A 6,867-nucleotide genomic window follows, 5' to 3' on the forward strand; every position below is an offset into this window, starting at 1 on the left:
TGCACATGGGTCAGGGTTTGAGAACCGGAGGGATAACACACAAGTTCAGCCTTTTGCCAAGCAAGTGCTACACATGCAGTGTATGAAACAAGGGAACAACCACCATCCAGTGCAATCTTACATTGCATCTGCTTCTATTCCTGGTACCTGCTTTCATCCTGCAGAGACATTAAAGGCGATCTTGTTCCAAAGCGGAATTATTTGTTTAAGGACAGGGCAAAGGAGAAATAAAACCCATTGCTCTTAACAGTGAGGAGCTCAGTATACAGTAAACTAATGTCAATGCCTGAATGTCTTCAAGTCAGATTCTAACTCATCGTCATACTGGGATAGGTTAACTGTGGCGTGCAGCCTTGGATTATCCAGAGAAAGCAAGAAGGGAGATAGGAAAGCAAACTACTATTACCAAAAGGCATGCAGGACAGCTGAGTGGTTCACTGGTATGACAATCACCTTCGCTTGAAAATCCAAGACTACAAGTCCCAGTTAGCAGATCCAGATACCAGACTGAGCTAGAATCTACCTGAAAATCATTCAGATATTGCCAGTATCTCAGAAAGGGCTGATACACACATACTTAGTGCTTACAACCCCAAACAACAGAGGAAAGTCACCATAAAGAGGGGGAAGGGAAGAACTGGATGCGCACATATGTGAGCTTAGCTTGTATTCACAGTACCAGCTTGTCTGTGCATGAGAGAGGGAACTTCATTTCTAGGAGCAGTATGAATGACGAAAGGTGTCAGGTTGTCTCTAGTGGCCACAAGGGCCCAGAAATTCAAAGGTGTGAACATGACCTTGTCATCAACAGCTATTAAGCAGAAAAATGCAGCTAAAGGTTTACCTTAACAGAGACACTGGCCTACATGGTCCCTTGGCAACAACAGCTGAACTCTTTAAATAACCTTTTGTTAAAGATTTAGGAAAAGCTGCTAGTAGGATACATTTCACAACGCTTTCGGTAGGGCTTTTGTTTCAAGTGACTCATCTGCTTTCCCATTTAGCTGTGAATAGTCCTTAGGAGGAAGCACAACTATGGTGAAGTGTTTAACCTGGGATTGGTGAGAGACATCTTTTAGGGTACACGGGCAGGAGTCAGGTGAGACCAGCTGGAGCTGTGCAGTTACACTGCTCGCTGTGCTCTGAACCTACGCTCTTAAAGACAAGACCAAAAGGTGATCTAAGGCAAAGCAAAGAAAGCAATGAGAGAAAATGTGGCTTCCAACCTCACCCTACCGCTGCACAGCACATGCTCTAATCAGCCACACACAGACCCTGGCCACAGGGACATGCACTGCCTGCATCAGGCTGGTTTAAACACTGATTTTTCACTGTTTCTCCATTTACAGGCTCACAATGCCACAGCAAGAGCCAGAGGTGAGACTCCCATGACAAGAAAGCAAAAATAAGCAGCAAAGTTAGGAAGGGAAACATAAAACAGCACTGGGGATAGATGGTGAGCAGAGACCCAGCCTCGCCTTGTGGGCACTGCATGCATGGCTCCTCCTGTCATCAACATGCTCAAGATGTGCTTCAGGACCAAGACAACAGTGACAGGCACTGCAGCTTCTAGGAGACACCGAGGATGGCTGCTCTGCAGAAAACTTCTCATTTATTCTTCCTCAATTCTTTTAAACTCCTCTCAACAGTCTTTAGTGACTTCAAAAGGGGATGGCAGGCAAACCAACCCTATTCTTCCTGCCTGTGAATTACATCCACTTACCAGTATATCACTGTCTGACTGCTCATTTTCTTATCTCTCTCTTCATTGAGACAAAAGTGGTATCACAATTGCTGGAGTACATCAGTAGACTTTAACATGAAATCAGGCTGGCTTTCCTTCTGTAATCACCATGCAGCAGTGTGAACCTGACCCCTGTTAGCTGGGACGAGGCAGCACTCAGTCTCCTGTTCAGCAGTGGTCAAAAAGGGAATCTGGCATCAGTAACTGAAAGGATTTTCATGTCAGTTCAAAGGAAAGCTTAATCCTCATATAGTTCTCTGCTTTCCTTCATTCCTCAACCCAACATACTGGTTCAGTAATGCACATGGATTCAGTGCATATCTCTTACAAAGCAGATGAACTGCACAGCCCCTTCTCTTCCCTATCCCTTCTGCTTCCATGCAGAAAATTAAAGACTGAGGGTTTCACAGTCTATACTAAAACCACTGGCTCAGCTGATGAGTGAAACACTTCTCCTGGAGGATTAATGTGGAATGGATGGCAAAGGAATACAATTACATTGTGGTTTCTATGACATTAAGCACACAGAATATCTTTACTTGAGGGAACCTGGCAGTATCAAAACTCAGAGGATGAAGATAATCAAGGAAAAAAAGAAGTTTAACTTTAAATGACTTCCCAGAGAAATATACAGCTCTGCAAAGAGAGGACTGAAAGCTGCTGTGATCACCTCAGGAGGCAGCAATGCGTGCCACCTCCACCCAGGAACGCTGGCACAGGCAGCCAGAGCAAGACTGCAACATGGAGAGGCAAAAACTATGAAGAAAACCATCTGATGGACAGAGAGGAGGTGTAAGTCACCTCAGGAGGCCGAGAACAGCCAGGAGAGGTGAAAGAAAAGGATTTCAAAGCTCCAGGAAGCCTTAAGCATCAGGACTGGCGCACAACAGCTTTAAGAGAAACCTCAAACAGCCCTCAGCAAATAGCTGGACCAGCCTAACGAAGCCCTGGGGCTGCACGGGGCACCTTGGAGATGTAGAAGAGCCTGAAGAAGAGAGCATGGAGAACGGAACAGGAAAAGGGCACAAATCAGTGCAGAGACAGGACTGACTGACACTTAAGAACTGAGCTAGAAAGGGTGGCCCTTGGGAACCAAGCACAAATAGCCAAAGGGTATGTGAAAGGCTTGCATAGCATAGAGAGGACAAGGGAAGGAGGGAGGGATGCTAAGCGGTTTCTGAAAAGCACGGAGCAGAGGGACTGCTGTAGCAAAGACAAGAGTCCATCTCCAGCAAACTGGAGCAAAGCATCTCTGCCAGCCTGGCAGTATTGCACCTTTGTGTCTCCAAGTGTGGAATGCAGCCCTGTCATCAGCTGTAGCTCGTTTCATTTCTCCCCATTCATCTTAAACAAGAAAACACTCTAGAAAAGGAAGCCTCATCTAAAGCTAAAGACTACTATTTGTAAAGGCACAAGATACTCTTTGCAAACACAAGGCTAAGACATACCACTGTGGATTTCTTCCTGACAGAACTCCCCAGCAGAACACATACAAGGTAATCGACCGTAAGCAAAGACACTGTAGCACAAAGTGCTCGTGGGGTTGCCTCCTAACTCGACAAAACTTTGAGTTTCTCTTTGTGCTCTACCAGTAACCTGGAAAAAAAAACCCATCCTGTTCTAAATGTAGGAATTCTCCCTTTTCTTTGCACTCATACTCCATCTGCCTCTCTGGCCTCCTGATGCAGCGATGCTGCTCTTGGGCTATCAGCATCCTGCTGAGAGAAATGCTAGTCAAACCCCCAGCATTTAAACTACCTACAAAAGGCAGCAGTCAGGCTAAGGCCACAGAGCTCAGGAAAAGGTCAAAACCACAGAATTAGATTTATTAATTACATGACTTCTCATTGAGTACAACTGAAAGCTTCCATGGACACTGACACTCTAGCTGATTTAAGAATTAAATAATGATTTCTTAAAAAAAGAAAATAAATCAAGCCTAAGCGGTTAGTCAGGGCAGTTTCTGCTTCCTTTTCTTTATTTGCAAGGTCAGTCTCAGCAGGGGCAAAGACAACTGCACAGGAAAACCAGCCCAAAATCCAGCATAAACACCAGGGTACAGAAGTTAGCTGTTTTCTGTTGGCACCTTGCTAGAGAAAGATGAGTAGCTCCGTGTTAGTGGAGAAATCTCACAAGCGTCAGGTGGAGGTGAGGTTCCAAGTTGATTCCAAGCACAAAGGACACCCTCTTCTACAACCAGGCAGCCCTGATGGGAAAGTCTCACGACCCCTCTGAGAAAGAACAGAACACCTTGGAACATCCCTAACAGGGATTTTTCTTCCTTTTCCCAGAAATGGGTTATCAATTGCTTTCCCCCTTAGTGAAACCCAAAGGGAAGCACACATAGGATTTAACCAGCCATGAAATGGCTATGACTAACATGCTCCCTTACTACATGCTGCTGTGTCAGCCCGGCAGAAAAGGATTCACTTCTCCTGGTGGTACAAAGCTTTATCATCCCTTTTGCCACACTGACTGAATGAAAGGGAAGTACTCATCTAACACACTTCCTACTATGCTTCTAGCCCCCTCTACAGGAAGAAGAATGGCATTTTTAAGCTCTACCACCTGCCAGCTCCTCCCTGGCAAACTATTTGCAGGTGTGGCATAATATATGTGACTGTTGTTAATGACTCCCTTCCTAACCCAATACATCAAAAGGTTCCCAGCATCCAAATTCACTTTGCTATTCCTCACTGACAGACTTCACTAGATTTTCTTTCTTCCCTGCACTGAACTCCATGAAATGTGCAGTACTTTAACACACCAACACTATTACTAAATTCTAAGTATATGGTAACTAGAGATATCTAAAAGACACCTTTAGAGGATGCCTCCAAGTCACAGCACTACATTTTGGTTTGCCATCTGATAAGTATCTCAACAACCAAGCATTTAAACCTTGGCTGTAATTTCAGCACAGCTGTATGATGAAACCTTATTTACAGCTGTGTCTTTCCCCTCTTCCTCTTCCCCCACTGAATCACCCTGGTCTATTTAGTCCTTAGTGGAGATGTGCATGAAAGGCAGCAATGGAGATGCACTATTTCAGAAAGATACATGTATATATAAAATATTTAACACATAAGCCACAAATTTGTCACTCATTCACACCATGCCACCTACCAGTGGAAAAATGAAGGCACTGAAATGAACTTCTCGTACAAATCACTGGATAAAACACCAGGGAGTCACATTACTACCCAGTGCCTGTTCAGAAAAGCAGAGGGGCCTCATCAGGAGCAGTGACTTGGCCATGTGGAACTGCGTGTAAACTACTAACAACCTGTTCTTTTTAACATTTCTTAATTTACTATGTACTAAAGAAATTGTATTTAACTTGCTATATCTGCTACATGATTAGAAGCCAAGCATCCAGCTTCATACTTGTCTGATTTCAGAGATGACAGGCTACTCCAACTGATTTAAGTACTAGTGATATATACACCCCCGTGACTTCCTGAAGTTTAGCATGATCCCCACTTTGGCCATCAGCAGACAACCTCGACATCAGAATCACAAAACTGCATCTTAAACTCATAAAACCCGAACTTTTCAGACAAGGAAGCACAACACAGCACCCTTCCAGTTGGCCAGAATAAACTGGGATCTCTGGAGATCAACCACTGCGGAGCCAACGTGGCCAGGCTCCTTGGCCGAACAGCCTGGGAATCGAGTGCTGAGGATTTACTAAGAACATGATCTACATTTAGGTCTTTCTCCTGCAAAACAGTTCACAGAATAATCACACTGAGGGACTCTCATCCTGCGAGGCTTTGTTAATGCTGTGCTGGTTGCCTTCAGAGACTGCTCATCACGCACAGGAGCACGCTGTAAAAGCGGAATGCTGGCTTGAAGGAGGCACCTCCTGTAAATGTCAGTGGTTTTCTAAAGGTTAAGTAAGCATCTTGAGAAAGGCCTCCATGCTCATGCGCTTCACCTTAGTGCAAGCTGATAAAGGATTATTGGAGAAAGAAAACCTGCAAACAGATAAAAAGCTCACAGGTTGATGATGAACAACGGAAATTTGCTGTTCCCAGTGTACTGTAGTAGATTACCAATGGCACATTTACCATTGTTAATTATCCCAGCAAAGTACTAAAGACTGTTTTCTTCTGCCTAATTAATTACCTCATCTACAGCAGAATGGTAATTCATAGAACACGATCGTTTCTTAAAGCTACGGAAGCTTCTCCTCGAGTCCCCCTCTGAAACATCTGCTCTTAAGGTAAGAATTACTGGTAACCATGAGGACCCAGTAGCTTGGTGAACTGAGCCTGGAAACAAGCCCTAAAACCTAAGCGGGCTTTCTGCTGTACCATAAGCTTTATTACTGATGTTATCTGAAAGGAAACCATAACACACACAGCACCCAGGGTGAGAAAGGTGGCTTCAGAGGGTGGGAGGACACACCTCAACACACTTTCTGCCTACCTTCCCTTTCCTATGGTAGTTCCCCACCACTTCACTATTAAAGCACCATAGAATCAGAACAAACTAAATGGATGCCAACTACTGCACTATGAAAAGAGGAAGAAATGTGATCTTTTCAATGGGGACAGAAGACAAAAGAAGGGAAATGGGATCGAGGTAAAAAGAACTGATACCAGCGGGCCCCCCAGTTTCTTTGTATGTCTAGAGAGTAGCAGAAAGAATTGAGAAATGAGGGGAGAAGGGAACCAGGGATGGAAGCTGAATGTGAGGAACATTGTAAGAAAAAGCAGAACGAGGAACAAAAGATGATGAGGAAACAAAATGAACTGCAGAGAAGAAAAATCCTCCAAGGGAACAGCGAAAAACAAAAGAGCAAAAGCAGAACAGCATCAGGTGGGGGAGGCTGGAACAAGAATCACTGAAACAGCTCCAAAAGCTCAGATATCTCATGGAAAAAAAAAAAAAAAAAAGCCACAACCTATAAATAGAAGAAAAAAGAAGGGTAAAACCAAAAAGATTAAAGGCAAAGGAGAGATCAGCTTTAAAGATTACCCTACAGAAAGCTTGCAAATACTATAATAAGAACATAAGGCAGGTTACCACCAAAATGTCAGCCTCTAAGAGGAGTCGCAGAAGTTCAACCAAAACAATCAGCCCTTTCCCAGGCATAGATCCTTCAGCAGAAAATG

At 44.2% G+C, this 6,867-nt stretch overlaps 1 protein-coding gene across 7 annotated transcripts in view; it reads right to left on the reverse strand.

Annotated features, from left to right (window-relative positions):
• Nucleotides 1–6,867, reverse strand: part of AUTS2 (activator of transcription and developmental regulator AUTS2) — a 733,524-nt gene that overhangs the window by 559,483 nt on the left and 167,174 nt on the right. The window lies entirely within an intron of this gene.

Source organism: Pezoporus flaviventris, unplaced genomic scaffold (assembly GCF_033815535.1).
Source record: "Pezoporus flaviventris isolate CSIRO_AGI_PZ_B2104156 unplaced genomic scaffold, CSIRO_AGI_Pfla_v1 ptg000063l, whole genome shotgun sequence".
In the NCBI taxonomy this organism is placed as follows: Eukaryota; Metazoa; Chordata; class Aves; order Psittaciformes; family Psittacidae; genus Pezoporus; species Pezoporus flaviventris.